This window comes from Bombyx mori, chromosome 6 (genome assembly GCF_030269925.1).
Source record: "Bombyx mori chromosome 6, ASM3026992v2".
Lineage (NCBI taxonomy): Eukaryota > Metazoa > Arthropoda > Insecta > Lepidoptera > Bombycidae > Bombyx > Bombyx mori.
The window spans coordinates 10,851,650-10,872,808 of record NC_085112.1 but is presented as its reverse complement, the minus strand read 5'-3'; the positions used below and the strand labels follow the sequence as shown (position 1 = coordinate 10,872,808).

General features: G+C 34.5%; 1 protein-coding gene and 2 long non-coding RNA genes across 7 annotated transcripts in view; 1 reads left to right on the top strand and 2 right to left on the bottom strand.

The window, feature by feature from the left end:
- Positions 1–21,159, bottom strand: part of LOC101741348 (cadherin-99C) — a 171,500-nt gene that overhangs the window by 106,545 nt on the left and 43,796 nt on the right. For all 5 annotated transcript variants that reach the window (XM_012689959.4, XM_062669108.1, XM_062669106.1 and 2 more), the window contains one exon: positions 9,624–9,673. The gene's annotated coding sequence lies outside the window, so the exon portion shown is untranslated. The remainder of the gene's footprint in view (positions 1–9,623; positions 9,674–21,159) is intronic.
- LOC134199085 (uncharacterized) lies at positions 1,861–4,828 on the top strand. The gene is made up of 2 exons (XR_009973445.1): positions 1,861–2,572; positions 4,212–4,828. It is a non-coding gene; the product is annotated as an uncharacterized LOC134199085 (long non-coding RNA).
- Positions 14,689–16,558, bottom strand: LOC134199008 (uncharacterized). The gene is made up of 2 exons (XR_009973324.1): positions 16,222–16,558; positions 14,689–16,132 (listed from the first exon to the last, which is right to left on the bottom strand). It is a non-coding gene; the product is annotated as an uncharacterized LOC134199008 (long non-coding RNA).

Here is a 21,159-nt window from a genome sequence, read left to right as displayed (position 1 = left end):
TTGGATGTTAAGAAATTAATTTGCATCATGAACATTCAAGGTTGCTATTGTGAAAACTATGCGACACCACGCTCGAGAATTTGGGTTAAACAAATCAAAACGATAAATTTCGTTACTACAATATTCATACGAAAATTCCACTGATCGAAATTCTGAGAACATGCATAATGCAAAAGTCCACAATTAATGGGAAACGTATATTGAAATGGGAATTGAAAACTAATTAAAATATTTCTGTATCAAAGCAGTATTTTACTGTGTGTCACTAAATGTTATAATTAAAACTAGTTTTACAGTTTCATATTGCGTTTTTTTAGTCGTCCGTGTGACCGAGAAAATTGTAAAATATTGGAAACGAAAGTAGAATCTTAAATATTAAAGATTGCTTTAAGTATTTACAATATTATTTTTATCCCTCATCTGTTATGAGTAGGAATATGTTCATGAACCCTTCCAATATTATTGTACCGATCTAATTCTTCGCTGGGCTTCTTCTGAGCAAAAATTTGCGTATTTTTAGTTCGCAATAATAATTAAAAAACATATTTTACTTGTGGTAGGGTATCTTGTGAGGACACACTGGTAGTTACCACCACCTTGTCTGTATGTTTCTAGCGTGAAGCAGCAATGCGTTTCAGTATGAAGGGTGGGGCAGCCGTGTCTCAAGGTGGGTAGCGGTTTATGTCATTCATGTCTATGTGGAATTTATGTGAAATTATGTGGAAGGCATTGGGGAAGGCCTATGTCCAGCAGTGGGCAGATAAAGGCTAATGATGATGATGATGATGATGATGTCTATGGGCTCCAGTACTACTAAACAATAACTGAGCTTTGAGGTCATCCACCAATCTAATCTTTATCTTGTTTATTTCTGGCACCAAGCAGCTATGCTTCAGTGCATGTCAGTTTGAAAAGTAGGACGGCCGAGTTGCGACACAATTCCAACTTAAGCCCCATGTTTCAAAGCAGCTGGTAAGATCGATGTTATGTGGTTCTGGAAACCACTTAGTCCACGTACACTAATAATTCAATAAAAAAAACAATAGAAATATAACATGCGTACGATGACGGAGCTGCGAATCACAAGACGACATATTTACAATAGCATCCAAAGAATTGAAAATGCACATACATTAGATTCCATAATGAAACATGAAAATGAGGACATTTCGATGCAGCGGCAACACACACACGGTGGACTCGAATAAAATAGCCGCGTGTGCAGAAAATAGGAATGAATACGCATTTTTTTATTTAATTTCATAAATATGTTGGTATATGACTCTTTCAAACGGCTATAAGCCGGGTCGTTAAACTTTGCATTAGAAGCGTGCTCAAAAATATTCTAGAACCAATTTTTAGGAATTAATCTCGATAAGTGCAATCGGTCTGATGAAAATGAAGCTTTTGAAATAGAAAAAGTTATACTGTAAGTAAACTGCACTAATGAATCGAGCGAAGAAGATTATTTAATATCTCATTATTATTATTTTTTATCAAAATACAACATACGATGCGAGACAATCGTTCAAAATATAAATTTAAATTGCAACATAAATGATTGAATCTCACGTTTTTATTTTTATTTTATTATAATTACATTATTTCCGACGTTTCTCGGATGCTGTAGCCATAATCTTAATCGTACGCTGACCACGGAAACTGTAAAATATCGGCAACGTCGGAAATAATAAAATAACAAAAAAAAAAAACACACGAAATTTAACGGTAAAAGTATTTTTAACTATAGGTATGAAACTATAATACAACATTTATTGTAAAAAAGTATTTATTGGAATTTGTTTTCGTCTATAATACCAAGGAGTATTCTGCAAAAGAAACTGTAATTAGCTTTTTTTTGTTGCAGTTAATCACGGATTCCAGCTGACGTTAATGGTTTACCAGAATCCTTATAAGGCACAGCGTGAATACCACCACCGGAGACGCGGCTTCCCATCCAGTTTTGTAATTGGTGGCTTATGCAAAAACGTGTAATCGCAAGAGCTTACACCTAACAAATTTTCGACTCAGGCATATGCTGGGTAAACTTAGTAAATGCCACAATTTAACCTCCAAAAGGAGCGATACCATATCTCATGAATATAATTTTATGCCAATCGCTCTCAAAATAAGTGACGCAATCAAGTTACAATGTCTATGGGATACTGCAGGTGGGGGGAGCTCATCTGAGTTACGCCAGCAATTTTTTTTGAAAAACAATAATTCTGCGGCTCATTGCGGCGAAGGATCACTGGTGGCCCGGAGGCCTTTTCAGTTTCACCAGGACGGGTAGGCGAGCAAAGGCGTGAGATTTGCTAACAGCTGCCCGAGCACCTCCTAAGGAGACTTAACAACTCAACAGCAACTGCTTCGCGAATGAATCTACTACCGGATCGGAATCGCGACCCGCTGAGAAGATCCGGCGAGAAACTCAGAGGGCTGATGAATGGGTTAGGATGTACGTCGACTTTTTGTCGAGTTCGACGAGAACGGTTACCGGGGTCCCTAAGCTTGCTCCTAGTATTAGAGCTGAAGGCGTCTAAGGCAAAGGTTATTGAATCTAAATCTGATGGTGAGTGACGTAAGTAATACCAGGGGCAGGGCCAAGCCGCTGCTTGCCGTTAGAATATACTATATACTCAAAATAATGTCTCTGCCAATAAATAATTTACACATGTAAAATATGTACTTACATATCATCTTACAAGCGTACAGAAAATTAAAAATCAAGATTTTATAGCTCATACAAAATTAATCAACCCTGTAATTTTATCATGACATACAATCATTGTATTTGCATCACTTCGACTTATAAAGCAACGGTAGCTACAAATTGCCAATCAAGTCTACAATAGGCGTTTTACTATACACAATGTATTTTGCCAATTTCTATTCGCTAGTTATGAACAGCATTGAAAGATTTCCTTTAATTTGACTCAACAAACGTTTGAATCGAACCTGAATAAAATTATATTGCTATTGGCGAACGCGGTTGCCAGATTTATTATCTCTCAAATTCGATTAGTTTGATTTTATTTTTGACATAATTGATAAAAAAGTCGTATTAAATTTAGATATATATAGATATTTTTTATTTTTTGATTGCTTAGATGGGTGGACGAGCTCACAGCCCACCTGGTGTTAAGTGGTTACTGGAGCCCATAGACTCTACAACGTAAATGCGCCACCCACCTTGAGATATAAGTTCTAAGGTCTCAAGTATAGTTACAACGGCTGCCCCACCCTTCAAACCGAAACGCATTACTGTTTCACGGCAGAAATAGGCAGGGTGGTGGTGCCTACCCGCGTGGACTCTCAAGAGGTCCTACCACCAGTAAAAATAGATAGAATCAGACAGGAGCTTTTTCTGATATTGTATGATGGGTATTAGGTACACACTGACCATCAGGTGGGTTGTATGATCGTCGCTAAGTTGAGGCACGACGTCAAAATTCGACGTGAATAAAATGTACTATAACGATTTAGAATAGATAATTAAAAAAAAAACATTTGGTACTCATTAATAAACATTTAAAAAAAAATTGGTTTATATGGCTTTATACGGTCTCAAAGCACTTAAGTACCGAAGTGCGAAACATAACAAGTCAATTCACGTACTGCCTTAATTTTAACCTCTTATTTTGTGTCAGTTTATAAAAAAAACGTATCCTAACTTAATATCAAAAGTTCAATGACATTCGTATACCGTAATGAATTTCAATATTCTGTTAATATAGTTCCGGCTGTAAATAATGAAAATGCGTGGAAAAGTTTAAAGATATTTGGATACAACGAATATTTAAAACACCAAACTCAAAAAAATGTTATTAAATGAATGTATTGAATTATAATTATAATATTATGTATGTTATATATACACATATGTTTAAGTAATATCACCTTCACACTACACCTACCAAGGTTCATCTCTGCACTCCCCTAAAGTAGACCGTTAGAGAATGCCTATGGCATTAAGTCCGCCTTTATACTTTCTAGTATATGAAGTTATAAATAAATAAATAAATAAAACAGATGTAGGTATATTAAATTGTATTTTTACTACTTAGTTCTGTGCCAAATATGTCATTTACAATTTACGGTATCATTAATCGCAAATTTTAAACTCAACAACCCCATAATACATGATAGTCGCTTCATAAACACGAATTTCGACATTCACCTCACGGAGGCATAAACTCTCTCTGTTCCAGACTGTAATCGAGAATCAACTTCATTATCACTCGAAAAAGAGGTCAGAACTTTACCGTTACTCGAGTACTTGAGAACGGAAACACACGGGAGGCTACTGACGCTATCGACGCTCGCCACAGATAACTATCTTCTAGCAAAACTTTGCTGTACAGAAATAATAAAAAACTGGCATAGCAATTTTTTTTAATTGTTAAATTACTGACGAATATTATTACCACCATTTTTGGTTTCAGAGAAACAACCAGACCTTTGCTGCAGCGTGAGTACAGTTGGATCACACATTCTTGAAAAGAACACGTCAGTAAGGAAAACCAATACTAAACTAGAATACTCTGGAAAATATATCATTGTTCTTCTTCAAGATTACATCAAATAAATTGAAATATTTTATATGGTATCATCATTTACAAGATTTATTTAAATGGTACAAAGAAATATGAAGGTTAAATGTATATATAGGTGTAGACGCATTAACTGATCTTGTGATTTCCTTATAAGAACCAACTCGAGACAAACTCGATTCCTGAGATTGTTTAGACTTTAATAGTAAAGCTTGCTCTAGTACTATAAATCTAGATTAAGTTTTGAAAATACATTATTTGGATCCGGCAAACAGATTGAGATTTTTTTATTTGCCAGAAGTTTGTAACTCAGATGTAACAGCACGCAATAGCGGCAGGTGCGTATGCCATACGTAAAAACAAACCTTATAATCGTAGCAGTAAGAGCTGAGTATTGAAGAGAACAATTTATGATGGTTTATAATGTAATATTAAATAACTTAGGTGGGACGTTTTCAAGTTTCGGGCCAAAAGCGAGTTATTTGATTTAATACTCATAACCTTAATATTATAAGTACAGTAAATTTGTTGTCATGACAATAGGCGTAACTCTTAAATCAGGAGTTATACATTAAAAACTACCCCAAATCTCATTCGTATCACTGGTTCGAAATTCAAATTCTAACTTGTTTGCTATTTTTCCAGTAATGCGTTTTGAAATTCGGCAATTTTATTTAATCTGTATATAACACAATAATAAAGGAAAACTAACTGGATATTAGAACATTATTAAAAACAAAAGAAGTACGATTTCTAAGCTTTTTAAAAATATCCTATTTATATTGTCATCCGTGTTGGCGTTATCAAATGCGTAAAATGAAAAATATAAATGAATATTATATAATATTATCAATAAATGAGTGATGTACTTGATTGTGATGAATCATTTTTTATTCTGAACATGTCTAAATACAAAAAAATATATGAAAAATTAGAGAAAGTTTAAATTACTGAAATCGTTACTTTTTTGGCCGCAAAATTGAAAACAACCTAGAGGCGCCACTTCTACAAGAAAAGTACGAACAAATCCTATCAACCGTCAAAAAGTTTAAGCTTATCAAAATAAAATGAAGGTATAACAAAAAATTGTAAAGTTGACATTGTATCATATCATTGAACTAGATCACAAACAAAAATTACATAAGTGACATAATTGTTGAAGCTGCCAATGCAAGGGTTTTTTTTTTTTGTTCGTAATACTCAAATAAAATGCGTTCACCTTTTTTCACAATAAGGCATTCAATCACGCACGCGTTGCGCAATGTTGTAAGTATACATAATACTTGTAGATTCACTACCGGTCTATTCAATTTGGCCGCTTTCTTAGATAGGTATCGAAACTTTTAAATTTCAAATCATATGGAAAGGAATCGTAAATGAAAATTCCACTGATATTCTAAGCTTTACTATAGTTTGCTTGTTACATGAAAATAATTCTTTTTTTTTGCGTAGATGAATGGACGAGCTCACAGCCCACCTGGTGTTAAGTGGTTACCGGAGCCCATAGACATCTAGAACGTAAATGCCGCCACCCACCTTGAGATATGAGTTCTAAGGTCTCAGTATAGTTACAACGGCTGCTCCACCCTTCAAACCGAAACGCATTGCTGCTTCACGGCAGAAATAGGCAGGGTGATGGTACCTACACGCCCAAACTCACAAGAGGTCCTACCACCAGTAAAACAAAAATATAGGTATTTTGTGTATAAATACCGCCTTGTGATAGTGATTAACGCAGCCCCATAGATTCTATAATATAAATGCCATCTATTTTGAAACATGGGGATGAAGTCATAAATGTATTGTAATAGTGACTGTCAAACAGAAATACTTGAATGTTTCACGGCAAAAACATTCAGAATGATGTTACCAACTGATACAGAAAAGATATAAAAACTAATGTATTTAGTGTTTATGTTTATCGCTTCGTAATTATGGAAATCATTAAATTTTACAATTTTCGTGATACATGATACTCGATGGAGGTCGTGAACTATTGTTGTATTTATTTATATGTGTCCTGTCTCTTGCCTTACTTCAAATATGCAGTCTAGATTTTCTTTCGAATAACCAGCTGCTTAATATATGTCTAGAAGAAAATGCATTGGAAATTATTCACGATAATTATTACAAAATAAAATATTACAATGAAAACTAGTAAACTCTGATGCCGAGTTTACATTACGAAATTAGTGTCATGCATGTTGAGCTCAGTTTCACGAAAGTAGTTTCGATATATGCGAAAGTAATTTCGTTAAAAAATTACTGTCGCGAAATCCACAGTAACGCAGTAACCATGGCGCCGCCAGCATCAAAGCTATATTTTGCTATATTCAATGTAGCTAAAGAAATGCTTATATATATGCTTCTTTGACATATTGCATCTCCATGGCTTCCATAATTATTTTGTAGGCCGCATCTCGGGCATGCCTATTTTTATATTGTAGGTGTTTCGGGTCCCAGAGACACTCTTGTCGCTGATATTCATTAATGAATTGTATTTTTTTTCTGTACTCCATCATTGCTTTGCCATTTTCAACGCTTGAAGCGCGTCCGAACTAACAATACACACGTCCGCACAGCGCAGGCCCTTTCGCGACATTAGTTTCACGTCGCGTCTACACTATGAAATTAGTTGCATGACACTAATTTCACCAAAAAATCGCGCAGGGCACGAAACTAATTTTCATGCATGAAAGTAATGCATGCATTACGAAAGTATTAAATTACACGTGAAACTGTTGGTAAAACTAATGTCACGAAATTAATTTCACGACACTAATTTCGTAATGTAAATTCGGCTTAATGAGACGAAGTTAGTTGATACAAAACTGCCGTTCGTAAGTGTGTGTGCGCGTTGAATGTCAAACATTATAATAATATTTATTTTAATGCTTTTTGTGTATAGTTAACAATCAAATTACGTTCTATTTGACGTCACATTCACCGGAGATACATACCTATTGGATGCGGTAGCAATTAAGTTTTTATTTATCTCTATGAATATTCATTTTCTTTGTCTAAGTTTTTTGCTTTATTGTCAGTATTGTTCTTCAAATGAAGGTTAAGGATTTTGCTTGGTTTTGCTTAAAGACCTATTTGTCTTTCGCAAATAATGGTTTTCAATGTAATAAATGTCCATAGCCATTACTTTACTTAAATCTCTAGCCACAGATGTTAAGAAAAGCGGGCATGTTACCTTATTATCTAATTAGATATCCACCTAACAGTTGGTAGGAAGAATTACTTTAAACGATAACTAACTAGTTTTTCCCCCTACCTATTCACTGGTAGCTGGAGGGCCTACACCAACTACGCCAGATCTTCTCAGTGGCTCGCGTTTCCGATCCGGTGGTAGATTCTGCGAATCACTGCTCATGCTAGGGTCAGTGTTAGCGGCACCTTCAGTTTCAGCCCCGAGAGCTCACACGTTAGGGTAACGCTGATATAGTCTCTCAAGGTTATCAGCATAGGTTTTAGCGGTAGGCAGCAGCTTGGCTTTGCCCCTGGCATTGCTGAAGTCCATGGGCAACGGTAACCACTCACTATTAGGTGGGCCGTATGCTCGTCTGCCTACAAGGGCAATAAAAAAAAAAAAGGTAGGAAAAAAAAATACGAACTACGGTGGGTAAGTTAGATCACCGTCTCAACCTGTAACACTAGCCCTAGCAAGAGCAATGTTTCGCAAAATCTACCACCAACTAAATAATTGTAAGTTTAGACTGCTGCTTTCTAAAACTCCCGAAATACATACCATGGCAAACCTGAACTGAATTGAATCATAATTGTAATCTGAATACAAATCTTGAACGAAAACCTTCTGATAGAAATTTGCCCAATTTTCACTACTATTATAATATACTAGCGACCCGCCCTCGCTTCGCTTCGGAAACATTAAAACACACATGAAACCAAAAAAAAAAATTAAAAAAAGTAGTCTATGTTCATCAGGGACAATGTCGGCTTTTATGGAAAAAGAATTTTTCAAATCGGTCCAGTAGTTTCGGAGCCTATTCGAAACAAACAAACAAACAAATCTTTCCTCTTTATAATATTAGTATAGATTAATTAATTCATTGTCTCAGTATTGATCTTCAATATAGCAACTAATACCAGAACATCACAAAAAATGTTTTTCGATGTACTTGTCCAGCAAATTGGAAAATATTTAATGTATTTACCGGCATAAATTATTCAAGAGTCATGTTGGGTGCAATGAAACGAAAGTTCTTTGGTTAGGTGGGACTTCAAAGAAAAAGGTTATAATAGACTGAGTACACTGACATTACTAACAAATCAAAGATCATAAATAATTGTGAGGCACATATGTTTGCTGTATTGAAGATACATATGATAAATTCTTTTTTTTTAACTCCGAATATCAATTATGGTTTCTCTGAGATAAGTTTTACAATGCATCTGAAGAATTCTAACCAAATGAATAAATTTTAATTGTTTAACCACTTACGTCAAATAAAACAGGGTCCTTTCAAATTAAATTGGCTTTACATAAATTACTTGACTAACCACAACAATGCCTAACTAAAATATAGATTTGCTATTTCACAGTAATCAAACGGAACATAACCATTTCACAGAGTCCGGAGCACCAAATAATATAAAGCTGGTACGGCAAATATTCACATGAATAGAAATACATAGGTCAAACCTTGAATTCTACAAAACATATTAAGTAAAGGTCCCTAGCTGACGAATAACTAAATAGTCATTAGAATCGCAAAACTTGTTGATGTTGTTGAAGAAAGGCCTTAACTTTTTCTAAAACTAAATGATTGAGAATACTATTATATGTTTGACAATAGGTATTACGAAAGTGCAATAAAAAATGTTGCATGGTTTCCAAACTATTTATCATCGATTGTTCAAAGATAAATAAACGGTTTTGTCAGCACGTAGCGTGGGTTTCAAAGCGATTCCCTGTTCTTCGGAGTCGACGCACCCTTTGCTTTGAACTCATATAGATATTCGATTAACCGGCAGAATAGGCCCATTATGTGCTTACGGTTGAAACGTGTTTGTTTGCATAACACATTTACATTCTGGACTCACCTAAATGCCGTTTGTTAGCGGACCTCATAATCTAGCCGCCATCTCGATATCTGCAAACAATACAATAAAGTCAGCAACGTATACATAATAATAATATAATACTTAAATCTAATCAACATATTACTGTTTAAATATGACATACAAATGTACAGGTATGTGCAAGCAGGTACGGGATTGCGTCACAATTTAGCACCGAATCTAATGCAAACCACAGGTTCCAATGGAGATAGGTAAAACTTTAACTCTTCCATTGACAAAATGATTTCGCAGCAATAAATATTCAGTTAGCAAGTATCTAACTTCCCAAGGAATGTGAACATTAATCAATATAACACATTCAAGTCATACATGAGAACGGGTGGACATATTTCTTGAAATGTCTATTTGCCTACAATAAACGATTTCATTGCTTGACAATATAATAAAAAATATTAATTTTCAATGGTACTTCAAAAGTAATTGCGTACGACATAAAACAATTTTACTGGCTTTTTTGTTTGATGTGCCTCACAATAAGAAGCGACTCGATATTTCTGCGAAACTTATTATATAGAGAATGTATTTTTTGTTTGCCGATCACGTCGTAAAAGGACCCACGTGATTCCATCGCGATCGATCATATTTGAGAAAGAATGAACCGTATCTTTATGTATTCAAGACACATAATACTTCATAACCCTGAACTTGTTTGAATGTTGGGTTTCCTTCAAGTGCATTTATATCAAAACGTGTTTACCTCTTGACTGGACATTAATTTAGTAGATTGGAAACCACAGTATCTTACTTGAATTTTAATAGAATGAATCCTCAAGGACATAATATTTCCTTAATTTTACAATTTTGATTTTATTACTAAGAATATAACAGACTTTTTTAATTTAAAAAAAAATCAATACATTCAAAGGAGAAACCCCATTCTGGGCCTAAGCGTTACACGAATGGGATATGTACCAAAAAATTCGTCTATTTTGCTTGATTAACCTATTGAAATCTTAGCTTCATTGTCAATGGCCAAGTGTAGAAAATAAGTTGAATTCAATTTTTTGTTTTAAACAATCTTTGTAAACATCTGCAACACTTATTTCAATATACGTAACTAGCTCCACAAACATGCGGATTAGAATTAGAGCATCCCTAAAATAGGATCGATTTAGTGGAAATCGAGTGTAAAAAATAGTTAATACTCTTTTGCTTTAGGATAAATGACTGTTTTTATAGGTATTTTAATAAATGTAAATAGAGTATGGCCATCGAATCGTGACACAACTACTTACAATGGCGGCAATTCAAAATATCTACAACTGACAACATTAAACATAGCATGAAAGGGTAGTTTTGCATTTTTATATTAATGTGACTATGCCATAGAAAAACAAAAATGTATCAAATCGTGTTATGTTATCTTTAATGTTGCCAACTGAAGATATTTTGGATTGCCGCTATTTAGTTGTGCCATGATTCGCCAGACTATAAACTTAATCTCATTGAATAACGTAACGTAAAGCACCAAAATCTACTAACAAAAATCATTAAAAGAAATAAATAACTGTGCCATTTAGTTATGACACGAAATCATGTCGGCAACTGCGACAATTCAAAATATTTTCAACTGGCAATCTTAAATATAACATGAAAAAGTCGATTTGGTACTTTGAGTTTTTCTATGGTGTAGTTACATTAATAATTTTACTGGTGGTACGATCTCTTGTGAGTCCGCGCCTCCCGCCCGCCTATTTCTGCCGTAAAGCAGTAATGCGTTTCGGTTTGAAGGGCGGGACAGCCGTTGTAACTATACTGAGACCTTAGAACTTATATCTCAAGGTGGGTGGCGTATTTACGTCGTAGATGTCTATGGACTCCAGTAACCACTTAACATCAGGTGGGCTGTGAGCTCGTCCACCCATCTAAGCAATAAAAAATAAAAATATAAAAGGCATGAAATAAAATGAAATGAAATGTGATGAGATAATATGGGAGCACGTAATGATTTATATTTTATATAAAAAAGTTATCATATAAATATAGTTTTTCATATAAAAAAGTTTTCATTAAAATTAAAATAAGACTGACCTAAAGGTCTTAGTTACCAGGTCATAAAATCCCTTAAAAAAATCATTTCGTGCGCAGCGCGTTTCGCATTACGTTGTTTTTAATTTTTGGCTTTCGTTCGTTTTCGTAAACAACCTAACGCGCGATTTCTCGTACAGGTTCCATTTTTATTTTCAAGCAACCTGTTGCTGCAACAGGTTTCGTAAAAAACTACTCATCTTTAGTAGAAAACAGCCTCAAAAATATCGTTTTTATTAAAATATCTCGAGCAATAAACATAACCTAAAATGTAAACATTGTCTGATTTTACCAATTTGGCCATTGCTGGGAGACCTGAAAATTGGGCTCATGAAACCTTTTTAGGTATTGTAACTTATGCCCAAATTCTAGCACTGTAACGCCAGGCCCAAGTTTGTATGGATTTCGGGTTTGTCCTTTAAGGGGGAATTGTTAAACGAATCATGTTTGGCAAAATTATTTAAAGGTAAATTGCCAAGGACAATATTTTTAGGAATATTTCTTCATCTCAATAAGCCTAAGCCTAAATAAGAGTTGATCTTAAAACATAATCTCAGTGCTTCCTTATTACCACTGTTAAGTGTACACAAGTAATTGCCTAATGAAGAATGCAACAGTAAAACGGGATCCAGGATCGTGTTGTCGTGATTAAAATTACGTGACCGATGCGAAATGATGTCACAAATTACATTTAGTCAGGAAATTGCGGAATTTTATTAAGAATGAACTGGAATTTCACAAGAGGGTTTCAAAATTAAGAAAAAATATACGGCTATATACACAATCAAAACATCGTCCTCCTGTTTTAAATACCATGTTTACCCAATATGTAGGAATCGGTCGTGATCTGAATATTGGTATTTAGTCAGATCTAATTTTTTTATGTTATTAATGATTTGGATAATTTATTTGTGAAATTTAGAAAAATAATGCCCGCAAAACAAAGCAATTCTTGAAGTTAATTTACAATTAAGTATTACGCAATAACTATGTGGACTTTTTGTTTCTTTAATTTTATTTGTCGTTTGTATATTTTCATATTTATATTACCTATTACGTTATATTTGATATACGCGTTATTATTTTAGTATTTTAACCCACAGACACAGTTTCTCGTCGGATCGTCTCAGTGGGTCGCGTTTCAGATCCGGTGGTAGATTCTGCGAAGCACCGCTCTTGCTAGGGTCAGTGTTAGCATCACTCCGGTTTGAGCTCCGTGAGCTCACCTACTAGCTAAGGTTACGCTGAAATAGCCTCTCGAGGCTATCAGCTTAGGAAGGATTTAAAAAAATTTTTTTAGTATTTATATGTGTCGATCAATATCAATATGTTTCAACTTAAATTGAATTTTCTCAAACATTTCCAATGAAAAATGTGATTTGTATTGTAAATTATATTAACGTGTCTGTAAATTTAACTCTCACGGACTACCGTTCGCAGTGCCCGCAGACCAGGAAGAAATAAGACATTCCCGGTTGATGGATGTCTGACGTGCCTCCAGCTTCGTGGCTTCGTTATACCTGACACAACATACGATTATAAGGCCGAGATTAAATTAAATTTCACGACCGCCCCAACTAAGACATGGTGTGTCTACAGCATTATTATACACCGAGAAGTTATACGGTATAGTACATTGATAAGTTTTTAATGAATTAATCTTAGTATTAGTCTTAGAGGAACGGTACGTGTCTCAATTTAAACACCTAATCTCATATAAAAATATTCGAAATTGAGTTAAAATGCGGAATCATTTGGTATCACCAGTATTTTTCTCATAAATACTGTCAAAGGAGCGTAGTTTACTTTTTTATTCCTTATGGGCGATGCGAAGGGGTACCCTAACCGGGAAAAAACGTCCGTAACTAAGATATTTCACTAGTGGGACGTGTTGTGGGTCCGTCCGCACGGGTAGGTACCACCACTCTGTCTATTTCTGCCGTGTAGCAGTAATGCGTTTCGGTTTGAAGGGTGGGGCAGCCGTTGTACTTTAAAAACTGAGACATTAAAACTTTATCTCAAGGCGGGTGGCGGCATTTAAACTGTAGATGTCTATGGGCTCCTAAGCACATAACACCAGGTGGGCCGTGAGCTTGTCAGCCCGTCTAAGCAATAAAAAAATACTCTTCAGAGAAACATTTAATATTTCTATATCTTTTGTAATTCACGATGAACACACGCAGATTACCGAGACAAAAAACTTGTATTAGCAACTTCAACTATCTTCATCAATGACAAATTTGTATTTTGTATGCAAGCGTTAATGTCTGTAGGCTTGAGATCAACTCTGGTTACAAGACTATTACATAAAGGAAAACCCTAATGACATGCGATATTTTATTTACTGCTATTTATCTCGGACGAGCAAGTGCTAATGGTCTATGATAATGTTCGAACATTACATCGCAATAAATAATGCAAATCTTTCATTTCGAGAAAGCGCCTCGTAAAGTTACATTAAAGAATATCCTACAGCCAATATTTATTCGTTAAAACTAGCTGTGCCCGCCACTTCGCCCGCGTGGTATTTAACAATACATTATTTATTTGAAAAAAAATATCAGATTTTTTTTTCTAAGATATAAGTAGCTTAAGTTACTCCTTATTAAGTCCCGTCAAAATCGATCCAGCCGTTTCAGAGATTAGCCGGAACAAACAGACAGACAGACAGACAGACAAAAATTGTAAAAAATGTTAGTTTGGTGTATGTACCGTATATATTATTATATTCATATGCATGTAGTAACAAGCAGTTATTTCAATATTACAAACAGAAACTCCAATTTTATTTACATGTATAGATTATTTCAAGCTAGCATCGATTATGCAATTTGTGTGGCAAGATATATAATAAAATTAATTAAATATTTACTATTCTGACCGTACGTCAGATAACGAGTCAATTTGATTGCAAAAATTCTTATATATCTAGGGTCAGCAGACTAAAGCACATAAGTCAAAAAACTCTACTTTACAGGAATTAAAAAAAACTATTTAGAATCTTATACATTAACAAACTTAATAATGTTTATTTGAATTATATAAGTCTATAACACTAACTTATTATTAAAATTAAATATTTTAAAGTAAATGTGATTATTTAATAATTAGATGACTTAAGTTATAAGGAACACAATAATAGTATGAGTTAAGTGAAAAAGATCAACAATTAAGATATATATTATAATAATATAAGTCATAAATATAAATAACAACTCAATGTTTAATTAAAATTCTTCTTCTTATTCTATTATTCTTCTTCTTCTAAATATCTGGATCAGTATTTCGTAAAGTTTCCAACGTGGGAAGACTTATGTAAAATTCATGGAAAATATCTAGTATTAAAGGGAGCAGCGAAATTAAATAATTTTTTTTCTCGATGAATATGGGTAATGGCTGTATAGATATTATATCATCAGTTTGAGAACCCCCAATGGATGATCTCCTTTTCATAGCAACTGTCTTTATAAAATTGTCACTTTCATCTAACGGTTTCATTAAACATCCTCGGCAGACAGGTTCACCTTTACCATGCACAGTAAAAAAGTATTTTTATGTCTTCATTCTAAGCTTTTGCTTTTCAGGTTCAATATCTCGTATTCTTTGTTTAGATTTATCTTGAATTTCCATTAAAGACGCCAAGTATGCAGATCTTTTTGCATATGACCCCATTTGCCAATATTCTGTAAATATGGCACGCCTATCAGTTAATGGTATACGTTCTTTACATTTCATTCTGCAAACAGGTAACTCTTTCAAATTCAAAATCATTTATTTCAACTTAGATGTCAGTATAACACACTTATTGAATGTCAAAATATAAATAACAATGTTATCTCTACCACCGGTTCCAAAAAAAGCCACAGTCCTGAGAAGAACCGGCGAAACAAACTCAGCGGGCTTTTTTTTTTGTTTTTTCTCAAAAAATTTTTTTAATTCATAGTGCGATCTGATATACATTTTCCTTTTAAAGTTTTGTATGCCTGTCCTAAGTTACGTTTTATTCTTTTTTCTCTTTTTATAGTACGTATACTCTTTTTTGGAGACACATTAGGATTCATTGAAATTTCATCACAAGTACTTGAACTTGATGTGGTTGGAAGTCTCGGTAATTCATAACATGGATATCGTACAGAATCATCACTAGAGAAGTCAAGTACAGAATAGTATGTTAAGCTACTGACTTGACCTGATGATGTCGACGGTATAGGATCGTCTACTACTAGGTTCTACTAGAACTCTGTGTTCAAAATCGACTGTTGATTTACATTTTCTAAAAAAGGACAAGACAATTAATTATCTATTTATAATGATATAATATTGATATAATTACGTAATTTGCAAATCATAATTTTGAAGATATGTGAAAATATACCTTCATTGCTTTCCAGATTAGTGGATGACGCCATTTCAACTAATTTCTTGCCTCTTTGAATATTCATCTTAAATAATTAAAATACTTAAGCACTCACACAAAACTAACCAAAAAACTGTGCACAATCGACAACATTAGTAAATTAAAACCACTTACCGAAGTATTGTTTACGTTATAAATATTTTTAAGTAACCACTTTCTCTAAAGAAATGTTACATTTTGATGTTCTTTATAACATAAGTCAGACTTCTTACGTTAATAACTTTGTACTTATGGTGTTCCTTAGAACATAAGTCCAGTTATGTTTTTTAGTTCGTTTGACTATATTAGGATTTGATAAGGTTGATACAGAACGCCGCTTGAATACGCCATGAAATACTTGAGTTTGATTTATGTGCTTTAGTCAGATTGTGCATTGAGCAAAATGTAAACCGATGATGTAATAAAAAATAAATTGAAATTTTTGACTTATGTGCTTTAGTCTGCCGACCCTAGATATCTGATACGTATATTGAAACAGACAGGAAATTATCTTGTATATATACTTTTTATCGCATATTTCTGTCGGGCTTAAATTTCTTCGAGTAGTGTACATAATTAAGTATCAAACTGCACCAATTACAAGAACGAAAAATGCAGATTAAGAGTTAAATATATTTGTTTTTAATCAAATGCCACCCAAGGTGCATGCAAGGTGCAAAATTGAGTTTCGTTACAACTTTGTAATTAATCACGGGTCGTCGTACTCGGGGTGCACCCCTCTATCCGGCTGTAAGCTCCCTACCCACTAAGGAAGGGTGAATTTGGTTTTTTCCTACCAACTATCTAATACACGTAACTTAAAACTAAGCTAAACTAAGCTAAGCTTTTTCACTGGTGGTAGGACCTCTTGGGAGTCCGCACGGGTAGGTACCACCACCCCGCCTATTTCCGCCGAGAAGCAGTAATGCGTTTCGGTTCGAAGGGTGGGGTAGCCGTTGTAACTATACTGAGATCTTAGAACTTATATCTCGAGGTGGGTGGCGCATCTACGTTGTAGATGTCTATGGGCTCCAGTAACCACTTAACAACAGGTGGCCTGTGAGCTCGTCCATCCATCTAAGCAATAAAAAATAAAATAAAAACTAACTACTAACAACTAAAGTGTCGTGTGCCATGCCGTTGCTACACACAACACCGTATCAAATGCAAAATCCAATCAAATAACAATAACTAACCACGTACTATCTTTATTATCTATAAGTCGAGAACTCGTATTACCCAATCTCAATAGCTTTGTGAGATAAAATTCTGAATTAGAATCATAGTTAACGATTGTTTTACTCTCTAAGCCAGAAACCGCGATTGGTTCGCAAGTATCGCGGTTTTGGTACTTCGTAATACAAAAACTACAACATAAAAACTTGGTAAAGGCCTATGAAGAGCAGTGGACGATTGTGAGCAGATGATGATTATGATACCAAGAAAAAAGTAATTGTAACGGACGTGACGTCAGCTGCCATACCCTGCCGCCAGCCATCCTGCCAAGCCACGTATTGACACGCCCGGTTCCGCCACTGCCACCAGGCAAAGCCAACAAAGGGATAGTGTTAATAAAAAAGCCTTGCTAGCCATTTCTACCCGCTTTTTTGCAGAAATAAAAGAACTTTTTATTACACTGCTCGTTTTTCTATCGATCATTTATAAAATTTTTACGGGTGGTAGGACCTCTTGTGAGTCCGCACAGGTGGCTAGCACCGCCCTGCCTATTTTTGCCGTGAAGCAGTAATGCGTTTCGGTTTGAAGGGCGGGACAGCCGTTGTAACTATACTGAGACCTTAGAACTTATATCTCAAGGTGGGTGGCGCATTTACGTTGTAGATGTCTATGGGCTCCAGTAGCCACTCAACACCAGGTGGAGCCCCATCTAAGCAATAAAAAAAATAAAAATTTAGGTTTTAATTTAAAAAAAAATGCTTTTATTTTTCTCTTTTTACCCAATTTTTTAGGAAATAAACGAATCCTTTAGCGCTTGAAGTACGATGTGCCACCCACGGTTACACGTTATGTGAAAGTTTAGTGCATTTCAAACCGGCTTCGCTGATACAAGTCTTGTCTTGTAATCGCAAAACTATAGAAATAGATATGATGACAGCTATCTAATGTTATTATGAATTTCATGTTCCATTCCTCTATAGGAAGTCAGAATTAATCGTGTCCCTTCTTATAAGTATTAAAGTTTAGCGCAGGGTAAACGTTTTATTCGTTTTGTATTAATCAGTACTTCCATTTAGCTAACCAGTCACATGTCCCAGTCTCAATCGTACAGTACAATTGAGACTGGGACCTCATGCCTCAAGGAAGTTAGTGATATTAAAGATCGTGCGTCTAACGTTACCGGTAAAGACAAAGCATTAGTTTGCTTAATACGAGTGTTTTAACGTTCTCGATAGCGTAAAAGTTAACTAAAATTTGTATGCAGCTGGAACAGCGCCCTTAGCGGCAAACGTAAACAAACGTTCCAACTCCATACAAATTTGCATCTATTTGCATAGATGCTATTAGATAGATGCTATTTGCATCTTTTTTATTATAAGACATGTACATACAACTAATTCGAATAATTACAGAAAGTGACTGCGAAATATCTTAAAAATAAACAGGCATATTTTTCCCTTACTTAATGAAGTAGAGTTTTGAATCGATTTATGGAGACTATTATGTCTATCATATAAAATGTTTTACTAAATTATCTGCCGAACGTAGAAGGGACAGAAAAATAATAGAAAAGCATTTTTTTCTAAAGCGTCGTTAAGTGAATAAGCTCACGGTCTACTTGGTATTAAGAGGTTAACAACAACATAAAAACCCGCTTTAAGACTTGAAGCCTACGAATCAATTGTTTAGCAATAACGAATATTAAAATTTTGAAGGGCTCAATTTTTAGTGCCTTTGTTGAATAGATACATATTTCACTAGGAATAATGATGTCTGCTTGCACCGAGCATCTTATCATTTAGACCACGACGACATAAACCATATCGTGAATTAGCATATTTTTTTTAAATCGAACACACACGTGGCCACAAAATATTTTTTTGAGTCAGAGACATGGTTTTACGTAATGATAATATGTGGTCACATAATGTGTGGCCTTAACTTAGGGACTTTTACTTAAAATTACAATATTAATAAAATAACCATTTATATCTTAAGTAGTGTGGGAAACTGACGACCGCAGCGTTTCATCTAAACTTGATAATGCACACCGAGAGTAAATTTAATAAAGACAACTATTTATTAGTACCTTAAATAATTCTCCTAAGCCCTAATATTAAATAGTGCCTGCTACTAATGTTATTAATTTATAAGAAGTTTAATAAACAATAAAAAAAATTTCAACTATTTTACAAGGATAATGGTTCCAGTTTAAGGGGTGTTAGATTCGTTATACAGTAAAATTGAGACCTAGAGCTTGTGGTCATTTAGCATGTGGCATTCACGTGGTAACGTTTACATGACCCAGTAATCAGCTAGCACCAGGTAAACCCTGAGTTCATTGACCTTTCTACGCAATTAAAAAGCGCCGTCGATCTGAAATTAAAGCAATCATAGTCTATGACACTTAAGTACAGTCCCTAATGTGATCACTCGCCTCAAAATACCAATAAAAATTATCGTATTTTAAGTGTCTCATTTACGTCGATAGCTATTATTCGTTTGCTTTGGATTCTAATTTAGAATTAGTATTATCAGAAACGAGTCGGGTCGTAATTTCGAACATAAAAGTTTGAACAAGACTAAAGTCAAGACCGGAACCTTAACGTATTTTATCACTAACTTAATGTTCGTTCATTCGTGATAACTTCAAAGAACCGCCTCCATCAAAGTCACATCCTCCATTTTACGCCTTCCTAATTATGTAACAGTTTCTTAAGCGACAAAATATGTAATAGAGAAAAAAAGTCTGGATTGTAAAATATTTTCGGACACGTAATTGTTTCAAGTATTATTTAGAATAAGCGTGATCCTAACGCTACGAATACGGTCTTAGCAATGTTATTTGTCTTTAAAGTAAATGGCACTGAGGTACGTTAATACTCAATAAAACGAATATGGTTAGATTAGAAATTAAAAGCATTATTTAATTTCAAATTTCACAATTGAAATTCGTCAGTCGCAAAAACCGGCCAGTTTTCTGTTAGGCTATTCACATTTGGATAATCATTCTGTTTACGAGAAAATGCATGATGGCATTATGGCACAACGGGTAATGGCAAACGAATTTGGTTAGATTAGAAATTAAAAGCATTTTTTAATTTCAATTTTCAAATTTGAAATTTGTCAGTCGCAAAAACCGGTCAGTTTTCTGTTAGGCAATTCACATTTGGCTAACTATTCTGTTTACGAGAAATTGGAATGCGAAAGAAATTTAAAATCAATAGTAAGCAATCATTAACTCCGAATGTCAATAAGACAAAGTGTGTCGTTCCGTTACACGCACAAAAAGCGGTAGTAGGTCATTGGCACAAGCATCAAGACGCTCAGCCTCACGGCTTCTCACAATGCGGGTTTTACTTTTTACACAATTACGGTACCGTGTGATGACCAAACAACTCATCGTTTTGTGCCCATATACATTTTTAATTTCGATTCGACCAAATTCATTAAATTCCAAACTTTTCTAATATTTTGTTGATTGGATAAGAGGTGTATTGTGCATTTTTCATTGTAAATGATTCATTAGATCATCATTCATCAGATTCATTAGCTATATTAAAGTTTGTTATAAATTATCTCTTGTTCTCTGTGGTCTCAATGAGAAGCCTGATGTACCTACTGGTAACTTTGCCTATCTAGAGCAGGAAGCGACATTGTGACTTAAAATCAAAACCATACAAGTTATATTTGCATTCAAATACTTGTGTTAAATATTTTTATATTCGAATCATCATCCTCGTGTCTCATTGTCGACGTAGCTTTTATGAATTCCAGAAGCTTCTTAACACCGCACTGATCGTGGGTAAATCTACCCACGCACTGCAATAAAAAATAACTCATTTGGACGACATTTCGGCTATTGTATAGCCATAAATTCCAAATCAAATCTCACAT